Source organism: Lepidochelys kempii, chromosome 3 (assembly GCF_965140265.1).
Source record: "Lepidochelys kempii isolate rLepKem1 chromosome 3, rLepKem1.hap2, whole genome shotgun sequence".
NCBI classification, from domain to species: Eukaryota; Metazoa; Chordata; order Testudines; family Cheloniidae; genus Lepidochelys; species Lepidochelys kempii.
In genome coordinates this window covers 111,321,501-111,334,086 of record NC_133258.1, presented here as the reverse complement: position 1 = coordinate 111,334,086, position 12,586 = coordinate 111,321,501, and positions in this window count along the sequence as shown.

The window sequence follows — 12,586 nt, the reverse complement described above, 5'->3', positions numbered from 1 at the left end:
CTCTGGGGCACCTGGCATTGACCACTGTCGGAAGACATGACACTGGACTAGATGGACCTTTGGTCTGACCTAGTATGGCTGTTCTTATGACAGGAGGGTCTGGAAGCAGAGAGTGAGAGAGAGATGAGTGTCCCTTGTCACACATGGGTAGTCTGTGCAGGAGATTAAGGGTGATCCTTTATGCCTGTTTATTTCCTGTTGTGGGCACATGGCCAAAGGCACAATCATGCACTAATCCCCTATCACTGATGAGTTTAGGCAATGAAGAAGAAGAAACTGTACTTTTGTCTATACAGTCTCTCACTGTCTTTTAGCTTGTACCTCCTTGAAGAAAATGCATTCTTTGGTAGAGAGCATGTATGAAAAATAAATCCAACCTCAAACTGAATTGAATTTTTCCCACTAAGCTTGCGAGAAGATGTGAAGTCAATGGGAGTTGAGGTCAATCAATGCCTTACAAGCTCAGACCCTTAGTGAAGGTCTGAAACATTTATATCCTTGTGTTGATTCAAAACAGTTGTTGACGTGAAATTTATTTATTTAGGGCCTGATCCTCTCCCATTAGAGTCAATTGAAGTTTTAGCACTGACTTCAGTGAACCACTGATTTATAACTTGCGTCAGGAACTTCTCTCAAATAGCTTTATTTTCAACCCTTTCCACCCAAAACAAAAACAGACAAACCAAAATTAGTGCTGTAAATCTATCCATCTCCTGGCTGTCTGAGGAGTATTCCTCACTGAGTGATCCCATGACTGTGAACCTGTTTGTAATTGACTTCCAAAATGCACCCGTACTACAAACTAAACCATCCCCCCTGTATCAAAGATTTACTCTTTGTGATTCAATTTGCTCACCAGTTATAAGATTTGCATCATCTAAGAAAGTCCATCTTATTTACACAATAGCAAATGATGGCCCTGTCCTCCTCCATTTTGTGTAAACTTGCCTATAGGGGCCTGATCCGGTAGTGGCCTCTGAACACACTTATCAAACCAGGCCTTGCATGTGACTTAGGCAGCTGAATGCTTATCTTCCCCTAATTTGTGAATCGCTCTGGGGCTTCCATAGGAGATAGGTGTCTGGATGCCTAGAGAGACAAAGCAGTGCACATGACATTGCCCCCAGGCAGAAACACAGGCCCCAAGGGAACTTTTATTATGAAAAGTTAAGCAACAAGTGAAGTTTAGGTGCCTACAGGGTTCAGGAGTTTTGTGGATCACAGTGGAACTAAAACTGGAAATTAGGTGCCTTAAATCCAGATTTAGGTGCTTAATTTATGAATCTGGCCCAATGCCCCGAGTAGCCACATCTAGCTAGCTTCTTATATGACTTTATCTAAGCCCTCCCCAAGTGTCTCAAGATAGACAAATATCTATAGGTGATATGAACAGGAGTACTTGTGGCACTTTAAAGACAGTTTCTCGTTGGAGTCTGTTTTTGAAGCTTTTCTGTTGCAAAATTGCCACCCTTAAATCTTTTACTGAGTGGCCAGAGAGGATGAAGTGTTCTCCTACTGGTGGCACATATTTATTCAAGTGACATCATTATAGGACCTAATCACATTAGCCACGCCATCAGGGGCTTGTTCACCTGCACATCTACCAATGTGATATATGCCATCATGTGCCAGCAATGCCCCTCTGCCATGTACATTGGCCAAACCAGACAGTCTCTACGCAAAAGAATAAATGGACACAAATCTGACATCAGGAATCATAACATTCAAAAACCGGTAGGAGAACACTTCATCCTCTCTGGCCACTCCGTAAAAGATTTAAGGGTGGCAATTTTGCAACAGAAAAGCTTCAAAAACAGACTCCAAGGAGAAACTGCTGAGCTTGAATTAATATGCAAACTAGATACCATTAACCTGGGTTTGAATAGAGACTGGGAGTGGCTGGGTCATTACACATATTGAATCTATTTTCCTGTGCTCAGTATCCTCACACCTTCTTGTCAACTGTCTAAATGGGCCATCTTGATTATCACTACAAAAGTTTTTTTCTCCTGCTGGTAACAGCTCATCTTCATTAATTAGCCTCTTACAGTTTGTATGGCAACTTCCACCTTCTCTGTATGTATATGTATATCTTCTTACTGTATGTTCCATTCTATGTATCTGATGAAGTGGGCTGTAGCCCACGAAAGCTTATGCTCTAATAAATTTGTTAGTCTCAAAGGTGCACAAGTACTCCTGTTCTTTTTGAGGATACAGACTAACACGGCTGCTACTCTAAACCTAGAGTTGATCTGCTTTCTAAAAATGTCTTATATCTAAACTTTGCGGTCCCACAGATATTGATGCAAGCATTCGTGAAAGGAAAACAGGCTCAAATTCTGATTTTTTTTTATTTTCACATTTGTTTAAAATAAGAAATAAACTGACTTTTTTACCTTTAATAACACCGACTTGCTATCACACTATTGAATGAAACATTTATGGTTTGGGGTGCTCACACAGTAAGTGGCTTTATTGCATCCAATATAAAATGTACACTCAAACACAGGATCTAAGAGCAGTATTGTCTTTGATGAATGGGACTTGGTCCCATTTTAAACAGGGATACAATCAATGCTAACAGCTAGCAGCTAATTCGATGACACAGTTCTGCAAACAAACCTCTCAGAATACTTGCATTTCTTTATCCTGCTCTCAAGTTTCCAGCAGGTTTTACCCACTTACTGTATTTCAATCCACACTCACTACCAGATAATTACATCAAATTTATTTTCCCTTCAGTTAACCTTCTATCTATTATATCAGCTGCCTTGCTTAATTCATGGATGTTTGTTCTAGTCATAGACTATATTAATTTTTTTCACCCTTTAATCAATCTGCTAGCTAGCTCTGGTGCATTAGGGACAAGTGCCTGTTTTTTTCATACCCTTCTCGGGTTTGGTTTTAAATAAAACATATCCTGCCAGTTAACAAAAATAGTTTTGGTGGATAACCTATAAAGAAAGAGTCATGGTTATTTACAAGAGATCTAAATTATCTGTGGGAAATTCAGGAATCTAAGCACTATGGTCAGGTAAGATTGGGTGAAGAAGGATGGCCAAAGGAGTTATGACAACCTAAGGGGTGATTAAATTTCAGAGTTAAGTGAAAATTAAATTAATGCAGCACAGTTAATATGGGATTTGTATGTTCTGCTTCTTAGTACATATTTATGGTGGCTGATTCTCATGTAAGTGACTAGTAGGAATGGATGAACTCAGAAGCAGAAAGAAGAGATGAGGGCATTTTGAGAGAACTATTCCAAACTATTTTGGATTAACCATTGAAAATCCTATTAAGTGTACCTAATTTTCATGTACAGTAGTGACCAAAGCTCATCGGGAAATCACTTACTTTTCCATCACAAGATTTCTACAAAAACAAATGTTCATTTTTGTCTTTTTTGCGTTTTCATAAAAAAGGCAACCCCCAAACGGTTCTCAGTTTGGATGTTTTCAAAGAAAACCCCACGTTTTTTTAAAGAAACTGACATATGTAATGAAAATCTCTAAAAGTCTTTTTTGTCAAATTTCAAAAGGAAGATTTTCAACCCGCTGTAGTAGTGACAGCTATTGTACAGCAAGAGCATTGTTTTTTCCACAATAGAAAGGAGCTCATCTTCACCGTGCATATGCATGGGAGTCACCATGAAACTACCAACTTTACTTTAATGTTCAGAAATGGTTCCCATTGGAAACTTAGGCCATATCTACACTAGAGAGCTTACGGTGACACAGTTGCATCGGTACAGCTGCGCTGCTGTAAGATCTCCCATGTAGCCGCTCTATGCTCTCCCATTGACATAATTAGCCACCACCATTCGTTGGGGGTGGTTTATGTCAGCAGGAGAGCGTCTCCCACCGACATAGCAGTGTCCACACCAGTGCTTCTGTCAGTGTAACTTGTGTCGCTCGGAGTGGGCGGGGGATGTTTCCTCACACCCTGAGTGACATAAATTATACTGACAAGAGTGCTATTATAGACACAGCATCACTATGCCTATTTTTCATTTTCAGGCACCTCTACAACTCTTAATTACAGCTGGCTCTCAAAGTCATAGAAGCTGTGGTTGGGATTTTTCTGAGCCAGCAGGAAGTACTGAAAATTTTGAGAGCTCTTATTCTCAGATGATTTTTAGTTCAGTTGTGCAGACTTGAGAGAGAGTTTAGATGAGCTTGAGATATGCCTGCAAACATTCATATATTTTTCCAAGCCCCTGAACCTTTTCAAGTTCTTCACTCTCTGCCCCCCCTCCCCCTGCTCCACAAATAAAATGAGATAGGAATATCTATAGATTTGTTCCTTTCTTGACAGATTTGAATTAACCACGGCATTAGTGTTGCCTTAGGTCAAATTACTAGCATGGTACAAAGGCAGCATCTTTTAAATGTAACCAATCTCATGTTCTAACAATTGACATCAAGGTAATAGTGTCCCTGTTCTATCTTCTGTCATGTTGCCATCTTTAGCTGACTTCCTGGGAATTTCTTCTATTTGGCTCCCTTCCTTTTATCTAGTGTGAGTTAAAGCAAGGTAAACTGAGCAGACACCTACTACCAGGAAGAGAACGACTGTATCATTTACAGTATCAGAGCAAGGGATGACTCAAGAGGCAAATATGCCCTGGCTCCAACTCCCCAAATTTGCCCAGACACCATAAGCATGACTCTTGGGAGTCATAGGGTTTATCTACACTGCAACAACAACAACAAAAATCTGCAGCACCAAGTCTCAAGTCTGGGTCTACAGACTCGGGCTTGCATTACCGCACTAAAAGTAGCAGGGAATACATTCCTGCTCTGGCTAGAGCTTGGGATCTGTGAACCACCTCCCTTAACAGCATGTTATGGCCATGTTATTTGTGTTTTGAAATCAGTGCAAGATGGCCCAGGAGTGCACGCAGTATAAAGACACTTTTCCATTAAAAATGTTTATCCACTTCCAGTTTACATTGCCTTTGTCAATTTTTGGAAATGTCGGTATGCAAAATCTAGGCCAATTATTGTCTGGCTTTGAAAACAAAAACATACACTTCTTTGTTTTGCACTAATTGCATATGTGGGCTTGTGAGGTCTTATGAACTCCTAATATTGTCATAAGAAATTTTTTTTATAACTTAATATTTATGGAAATTTTTATAATAGAACTGTAATATTTTATATTTTGGAAACAAAACACATTAAGTCCTGATCTCCTTCTCACTGCATAAATGGGGATGCAATGTTATGCTTGCCCCATTTTATGAGTACAAATAATGTCACTTTAATGAAACTCAGTATTCAGACATTCCAGTGACATTAATTGCCCCCCATAGATAACAGCAGGTGGAAACAGTGTGGCAGCTTTTACAAATCTGACTCTGTAAGTAGCATAGAAACGAGGAGTCCAGTGGCACCTTAAAGACTAACAGATTTATTTGGGCATAAGTTTTTGTGGGTAAAACCCTCCACTTCTTCAGATCATTGTTTTTGTGGATACAGACTAACACAGCTACCCCTCTGATACTTGTAAGTAGCATGTGCATCCATGACTAAATTTCATGTTACTGATATGTAAATTTATTTTTCATTATACTGACCTATGGATACTTTTGAATGTCTCAAGTACCCTGATTTTCAAAGTCAGAAAATTACTTTCATGCAACTACACATACAAAAAAACCTCAATTTATACTAACCCAGGGAGCACTCACCCAGGATTCAATGTGCAGATCTGTTTATTAAATCCTGCTCAGTCAAAAAAACTTAACAAATTTATGACTTTATGTCTATATCCTGACAACTTTGTGAAACTCTTTCTTGAAATTAGAAGCCACTTTAATATTTCTAGTCTCCTGTTCAGTGAAAAATAGCCTATCACCCTTGCCACAGTAGCCTTGGATGGAACTCCATTTGCTATTTTTGTACATTTTATGAATCACTCTCACTGCTATTAATGACTATTAATACTATTAGTATTAATTTCAGCACATGGTTGGAAATATTCAAGTGAAACCTTGCAACTTCCCTGTCTCCCTTGAATTAGTCTAATGATCATGGTACAAACCCATAACTCAGAAATGATTCACCTAGGTTCATTGGCTGTAAAATGAGTTTGGGCCTAGTTTTGAGTGAGTCCAGGCCATGTTTTGTACAAAACATGTTCAGGAGAGGCTGTGACAAGGAGGGATTTATTGTTGAGGGTGGATGCCAGACTTGGTGACCAGTATCAGGGGGTAGCCGTGTTAGTCTGTATCCACAGAAACAACAAGGAGTCCAGTGGCATCTTAAAGACTAACAGATTTATTTGGGCATAAGCTTTTCTGGGTAAAAAAACCACATCTTCAGATGCATCTTGGTGAGTGTGGCTGAACTTTATTCTGAGTTTTTGGGTTCTCTCAAAGACAAATGTTGAATGAAATATAGGGAGTTATGAAGCTCTAAGAACTGAATCCAAAATAAGATTCTCTGTACACCTTGTAAAATGAAACTACCAAGTTTCACACAGCTCTGCTGGTTTCCTGTAGTACGTGGTCCAAAACCATGTAGAGAGACTGATGCTCAAGTGAATGGGAGTCTTTCCATTGACTTCAATAGGGCTTTTTAAGATGTCACTTCACTATTGTCACAATGAAAAGATGCTCTCCTTACATCACCACAATAGGAGGATATTCCTCTCTCACCTTTGGTGGCCCTTACATAGAGCAACATTGATGATGGAAAGTTGTGTTTCTCCCTTCCAGACTACAGGAAAGATGAAGCATGGGGTAAGGCAATGAGGAAAAAAATGATGAGATCTGTAGGTCACAGTGGGATGTCTGATGGGGATGCTGCCACCCCTTCGGTGTTAAAGCATCACAGAATAATAAGGGCCAGATTCATTTCTGGTTGTAACTCTATTTCATGGCCTAACAATTCAATTAGCCTTGAAATAATTTGAATATTTTCCTCTAAATTCATAAAGCTCCCAGGATCTTTATCTTACTGGCCACTGCTCTGATTGCAAATTTATTCTTTATTCACTTCTCTAGAGCACAGCTATTCTCAATCTTTCTGTTTAACATTTGTTCCAATTTTCTATGGTGAAAAATTGTTCTGACTGTCCAGCCTGCCCAGTCAGGCAAAATAGCTTCTGATAACTGCTGACAAAAAGGTCACTTTGCTAGGATTTTGTTACTCAGCCTCTATGTCAAATCTTGATTTTTAACTTGACACTAAAATAAGTCACTTTATGTTCCCCAGGCCTTCAAGATTGGCAAGCTGCCTTTAGAATATTTGGAATAATTTAGTTTGTAGGTGGGTCACTGAAAATCTTTACATGTACTGAAAATACTAAGTTGCTTTTATTTTGATAGGGACCCACAGAAAAGAGCCTGCATACTTATCTCTTCTTCCTCTGAAATCTTACTCTATGTCAAGTAAAAGGATAAACTGCATTTTAGTTTTTCAGTGAAGTGATAGCTTATCACACCAAAACAAATGTTTTAGGCTAAAACCAAGGCCCTGATCTCTTGTGGTCATTAAAAGGATCCCATGGTATTTTTCACAAATCAAGAATGTTACCACTAGTACCTTAGGCCAGTTTCTAAAATCAGATTATTGCAGTTTGCACTCATTCCACCATACTCGTTTAATAAAGGTGCTGTTAAATAGTTACTATATTTCTTCTCGGAGGTAGCATTTTCAAAGCGGATGAAGCAAACTTAGCATATCCTATCACTCCGTAGAGGATTTTGGGGCCCTTCAGAATGAAATTTTACAGTATGGGAATGTAAGCTCTGATTACTAATGTTTTATTACATTTGCAGTAATTCAGAGTTTGTGTGATAGTACTGGGCATAGCAATATTGCCACCTTCCAGGCATTCCAACAGAACAGCAATTGCAAACCTCACTTGTCCACTGACTTTGAGCACAGGCATAATGACATAGTGACTCCTTAACAGTATTTACTCCTTGCAAGACTCTAAATGAAAACTATTTTTTCCCTCTTGGTATTGGTCCACATGAGCATCAGCTTAAGTCTTGCTGAGGTTCTGTCCTGTATGCTGCAGCTGACAAACACTATAAGCAGACTTAGCCAGGCAGGGGAAACTCACATCTTATGAAAGGGCTTTGTGAAAGTGTGTATATAATCTGAACAGCCTGTTGGCTGTACGCTTCCCTCCCCTGCCCTTCCCCAGTCACACACACCCAGGAGAGCTAAAAAAGATGCCTCCAGGATCTGTGGGCAGCTGTAGGCAGAATACCTGTGAGACGCTTGATTTCTAAAGTGACCTTTTAGACTTTTGATCTGATCTCTAAATGAGTGAAAGCTGAAGGCTAAATCCTTTTCAACTCCCCTCGAATACAATGAGTAACATACCGAAGGGAGTAAGGATGTGTCTGTGCAACTAAGGGAAACAGAATATGACCCAAGTGAGATTCTGACAATAATCTTGGTTTCTTAGGGAGTAAGAGCGAAGATGGCAGATATGCCCTCTATCAAAGGATGTGACACTGTCAGCCATGAAGAAAAGGAGTACTTGTGGCACCTGAGAGACAACCAATTTAGAATCATAGAATCATAGAATAACAGAGTTGGAAAGGACCTCTGGAGGCCATCTAGTCCAACCCCCTGCCCAGAGCAGGACCAATCCCAACTAAATCATCCCAGCCAGGGCTTTGTCAAGCCTGACCTTAAAAACTTCTAAGAAAGGCGATTCCACCATCTCCCTAGGTAACGCATTCCAGTGTTTCACCACCCTCCTAGTGAAAAAGTTTTTCCTAATATCCAACCTAAACCTCCCCCACTGCAACTTGAGACCATTACTCCTTGTCCTGTCATCTGCTATCACTGAGAATAGTCTAGATCCATCCTCTTTGGATTCACCTTTCAGGTAGTTAAAAGCAGCTATCAAATCCCCCCTCATTCTTCTCTTCCGCAGACTAAACTGTTAGGGGGCTTATTCCTTCACCCCTTACTTCTCTGGAAATATGAAACACCTGAGCTCCTTTAGAATTCTTTTGTGTCTTTGCAAAATGATTCAAGCAGGTTCTTGCACCCTTGTCACACTCAGGACATTATGAACAAATCATGACACTTTAAGAATACTCTCCAAACACTGAAGGTTTCTAAAATGAAACACCTTTTACCTCTTTTGATGCTGAGTAGACAAACACAGTTTCTCTTTTTAGCAGTCACAAAGTCTTTCTCCCCTCTGGCTGTAGCAAATTCCCAAGGGACTATAGAAAAATTGTTTCAAACTCTTACAAAATAAATTAATTGGCACATCCTTCAAAATTATGACTTGTGGGGTCTATTATCTCCTTAGTATACACTCTCCTTTGAATTCTCTTCTTAGTTTACACTGTCCATGTTCAGTAGCAGGGAAATCAGTCAATGTAGCCATCAGCTGTCAGTGCTGGGGGGAACAGAGGCCAGTCCTACTGTGGAAGTATAACACTGTATAAGTATAGCATTGTATAAGGGGACATGCTGGATACATTGTATATGAGAGGGCATGCCAAAACATGTTACAAAGTATCTGAGGGAGCACATATAGGGACAGTTAGCTTTTGAATGGAGAAGCAATTAAGATAGAGCCAGCACATCTAAGAAGCAGGCATCAGAATGGAAGGTGTGAAGGGCAATTAGTTAAGTTAACTGGAAGCTGTTAAAAGAGATTGTTAAGGGTGGCAGGTAACTGAAGATACGTGACTGGTCTCAGGGATCTCGAAAGGTGGTGACTAAAATCTTTTTTCTTCTTTTGTCTGTAACTTCTCTGTAACTTGTTCTCCAAAAACTGTATAAATTAAGAGACACAAGCCCCACTCGGGGGGCTCACTTCTAAATGTATTAGCAGAGCAGCTTTGCTAATAAAACAGAGTGGTCTGATAAATTGTGAGTCTGAGTCAAACTTTGACACTACATTCCAGCTTTTCCATTCCTGTTTGGAAGGAAGAGGAGTGGGAAGGAGTGGAACCAAGATCATATAAATCCCAGAGAGCTATGATCTTCTAAGTCAAGCCATACCAGATTGATCTCTGGCAACATGATTAAGGTTATCTGATTGTACAGCTGTGAAATGAATCAGCATAGTTTCTAATGCTAGAGCTGGTCAGAAAGCTAGGCTTTTTCCAGTAAAATTTTTTTGATTGAAACATTTTCAATACAAACTTTTTAGTGTTTGTTTTAATTCAGCGTTATCGTTAAAATGCCTTTTTAGAGGTTATGGGTTGGGGATTTTGGGGGGCTGTGTGTGTCTTAACTAAACATTGTCAAAATTCAATGAAAATGTTTGTTTTGAAGTTTCCCATGGGAAAACCACAGGTTTTTGTTGAAAATCTTAGATTTTTTCCCACAATAAGTTTAGTTTTCAACTCAACCATATTTTCAGTGGGAAAATTCTGTCCAACATTTGTCAGCCAGTTCTACCTAAAGCTTGCCTCCTAGCCCCCACCATGCTTCACCTTCTAATACGGACCAGCCGGGAACAGTGAGAGGGCCTGATGTAACTTCTCTTAGAAAAGGGATCCAACAGAGGCTACGTTTACACCTTTAGAGCTACACTGAGCCAAGTCAGGGATCACCAGAAAAAGAACAAACCAGGATCATTTTGTCACTGAAATGTGCATAGACATAACTCAACCAATTAACTGTGCTACCATTTTAAAGGAAGGGAAGGAAAAAGTAGGTTTTTTTATTGCAATCAGGGTTCAGACTGGGGGGAAATGGTCTTCCAAGCTCTACCCAATGAGACACCACTCACAGGATTTTATGGATGTGTTCAAATGATGATCAAGAATGCTCTCTGTACTCAGCTAACCCTCAGTGGCATCTGGATAGATCCAAGTCTCTGCTGGGCAGTTTGGGCTTGGCTTCTCCTTAAGAGGGCTCAGATGCCCTGTTAGGCTCCCTCCTGATTGTGGGTAGGAAAAATTAGTGTTACTCTCCCAAATACCCTCATTGGCAGTACCAGAATAAGCTGATACTCACAGTAGTTTGTGCAGATCCTTACAGTCTGACCTTCCCTCTCCTTTCTCACATGCTTTGAGCAGCAAATCAACAAATTGACATTTAAAGTATTGATTGGAAATCTGAGTTAACACCCGCTGAGGTGACTGGGGCAGTTCATATCTCTCATAGCTATTGTTTTAGGTTCGTAAACACAAGTAGACATCATTACATCAATTACACTCTGTTGGCATTTTCAAGGCTCCCTCAACAATTATAACCAGGCGAGGTTTTTTTTCTTTCAAGTGACACTTTAGAATCTGAAGAACCATGTAGGGGGTGCTGATATGCCTTAATGCGGTATACAAGCTGAATGCAAGCCCTGCCTGAATTCATAGCAGACATCTTTCCAAATCCAAACAGTAATGCACATCTCCAGAAGTATATTCAGCTTGTGCATTAATTCTTGGAGTTCTAGTTTTTCTATTTGTCATAAAACCCAAGCTCTGTATGTGTCAAACAGAGCTTAAATAAAAACTCAGAATATCAAAGAAAGGTAAATGATAAAATAACAGACATAACCTTTATTTTAGGCTACATCTACACTATGAGCTATGAATATGATTCCCAGATCATGTATACATATGCATGCTAGCTCTCATCTGAGCAAGCATGCTAAAAATAAAAAGGTAGCAAGGGTAGAATGGGCAGTGGTGAGCAGCAGTATGGGCTAGCTATTCCAACTACAAAGCTGCTTGAACCCCATGGGTATGTACTTGGGGAAGCTAGCCCAAGCCAATGCTGCTCATGCTCCTGTAACTATTCTACTATTTACATCATGTTAACTCAGATGAGTATGCATATGTGGACTGGGACTCACAAGCCTAGCTTGAAGTGCAGCCATACCCCTAGAAACTGAATGGGCATTGTGTATTATGAAACAATCATGCAATTGAAGATGAATTTGGCACATTACACCACTGATGAAGAATATGTAAAAGCTTACATAATAGTAACAAAAGTAGGGAAAAGTTTTGATTTCCTAATGAAAGAGGAAGAATGGAATGAGGTAACATAAACCAGTAAATAAACAATTTCTCCTCAGTTAGGGACTTTTGGGTGTCCTGAAAAGATCAGTTCTAGACATCTGCCTCCATGTCTCAAAATTCAGGTGGCTGGCAACCCTACCCCATAAGTGGCTGCATTGCAGTTGTGGGTGAAGTAAGTCCTATATATACACCAAAAACCCTACATCAGATTGAGAAGCACTTTGAGTGGAAAAGATGGAGGGCCAGAGCACTGTATAAATATTTAAAGAATATGCCTTCATTGCTCTTCTGAAGTGCTTTTCCAAAAAATCTTGTTTAAAAGCTGGAATATTTAACAAATGATGACAGACCACTGGACTGGGACTTGGGAGATCTGGGTCAATTCTCTGCTCTGCCACTGAGTGACCTGTGCTAAGTCACTTTACTCTTTGTGTCCCAGGGCTTGTTTACACAGTGAGTTACTGAGGGACAAGCCAGGGTATGAACCTACAACACACAAGTTTACCTTGACATAACATTCCAGGTGGACACTGCTACAGTGCAGTGAAATTCCCAGAGTGAGGGAAATGCTTCAATGCAGAAAAGAGAAACCTTCTGACCACATACCCCTACCTACCACCTATC